This window comes from Monopterus albus, unplaced genomic scaffold, assembly GCF_001952655.1.
Source record: "Monopterus albus unplaced genomic scaffold, M_albus_1.0 scaffold301.1, whole genome shotgun sequence".
Lineage (NCBI taxonomy): Eukaryota > Metazoa > Chordata > Actinopteri > Synbranchiformes > Synbranchidae > Monopterus > Monopterus albus.
Genome location: NW_018128181.1, coordinates 136,382 through 138,321, shown reverse-complemented (window position 1 = coordinate 138,321; position 1,940 = coordinate 136,382). Strand labels below are relative to the sequence as shown.

General features: G+C 40.2%; 1 non-coding gene across 1 annotated transcript; it reads right to left on the bottom strand.

Moving 5' to 3' along the window:
- Nucleotides 1-585: 585 nt before the first annotated feature.
- On the bottom strand, nt 586-657 carry trnap-agg (transfer RNA proline (anticodon AGG)). The gene has a single exon. It is a non-coding gene; the product is annotated as a tRNA-Pro (tRNA).
- Between the last annotated feature and the right edge of the window lie 1,283 nt (nt 658-1,940).

The following is a 1,940-nucleotide window of genomic DNA, read 5'->3' as shown; positions in this document are numbered from 1 at the left end:
GTGAGTCTCATCATTGTCTGAGATGAGACCCACTACGGTGGTGTCGTCCGCAAACTTCACTACTGTATTTGTGGAGTGAATGGCATCACAGTCATGGGTAAGTCATGAGTGAAGAGAACTGGGCTGAGCACACAGCCCTGTGGTGTTTCTGTGCTCAGGACCAGGGTGGATGATGTGCAGCTTCACCACTTGAGGCCTGTTAGTGAGAAAGTCCTTAATCCAATGACACATCACTGCAGGCATATTCCGATTGTGCAGTTTCAGTGCCATTTTGTCTGGGATTACAGTATTAAATGCTGAACTGAAGTCAACAAATAGCATCCTGATATAAGTGTTAGGATGCTCCAGGTGGGACAGGGCTGTGTGTAGTGCTATTGAGACAGCATCCTCTGTTGATGTTGAAATTGGGCTTGCCTTTAAACAGTAGTCTTTAGACCTCTGAAGGACTTCTTGTTACTGGTACTCAGGGTCTAAAAAAACAACGTTGCATTAGTTGATTCACACCTAGCATAGAAGCATGTTGTCATAGTACTTGCATAAGGCTCACTGTGCATTCAATGGAGAACAAAATTGTGTTCTTCTAAAGGGCTCGTCCGGGATTTGAACCCGGGACCTCTCGCACCCTAAGCGAGAATCATACCCCTAGACCAACGAGCCAAGACAGAATATTCTGCCTGACAGAGCTAAATCTGTCAGTCAGTAGAAAGCATTGCATTCAGTGTGGTATCTTTGTGTATCACTATAAAGGACCTACGCTTGCAGTTTTCCCCTTCTTCTAGAGTTTATTCTCAGCTAGAACAAACAATTCCTGGACATTTTCAAGACAAAAGTTCAACTAGGGTGGATGTTTGTTCTCAAATTTGGAGAACACAGCAAATGGGAGATATCATATGCATAGGACAAAGTTTTAATGAAATGTTGCTACTTTTATTCCAACACAGAGAGGAAAACTTGCAGTCTTTTCAGTCCTCAGTCCATTCATTGAGTTGAATTTCTTTCATGACTCAGTCTGCAGCCTTTATACCACATTAACATCAGCTATGAGCAGAGCTCAGGAAAAAGAGAGTAGCTTCTTTTTTCATTTGAGTGGTTATGAGAGGAAAAGCTCATCTGACACTGGTGGAAAGCACTGGGGGTGCTCATCCATAATGAATGAAGCGCACACGTACACACACACGGTCACAACCACTACCATTATCTTTCAGGAGATACTGATTGACTCACAGTGGGGGTACATGGATGGTGATGATGATGATGATGATGGTGTGTGTGTGTGTGTGTGTGTTATCAACAGATTATCATGTTTATTTATTTTTATTTTTATTCTGCTTTACTTTTCATCACCACCTTAGGAAGAATAGCAAGATGTGTGTTTTGTATTTGTGAGTGGATGAGGGGATAATTCTTATTATGTTCATGTTAGGGTAATAACAATTTGTCTCTTTTCACCTGTAGTACTCATCCAGTTATAAGAGATTTTTAAAACTTCCTTGTAAGGTTCATACATCAAATAATTTAGGTAACACATATTTTGTAGGCCTGCTGTTATCTGAGGTTTTGAATCAGATCAGTAGAGAAAAATACCAATGCCATGGTCAGACCCGAAAGATGAGCGTCAGAAAAGAGAAGGATCCCTGGGCCCAATATTTGCTCGCCCATGTATTGTGTCACAGTAAGCATGATGAATGATTCCAGTTTCACTTTTATTTCTTATATAAATCTTCCTTAGACACAAAGTAACACTAATGCAACCAAAGCCGTTCATTGCCAACATACATTTCAAATAGAATAGGTTTATGCAACTTTTACACTAATTGGATTGAGTTTGCACAATTTCAGGAACTCACCCATGAAATCAACAGCAGTTTTGTTCAGTCTTTTGTAAAAAAAAAAAAAAAAAAACAGACAGTAAATGCATGAGGATGTGCATGTGACTTAAA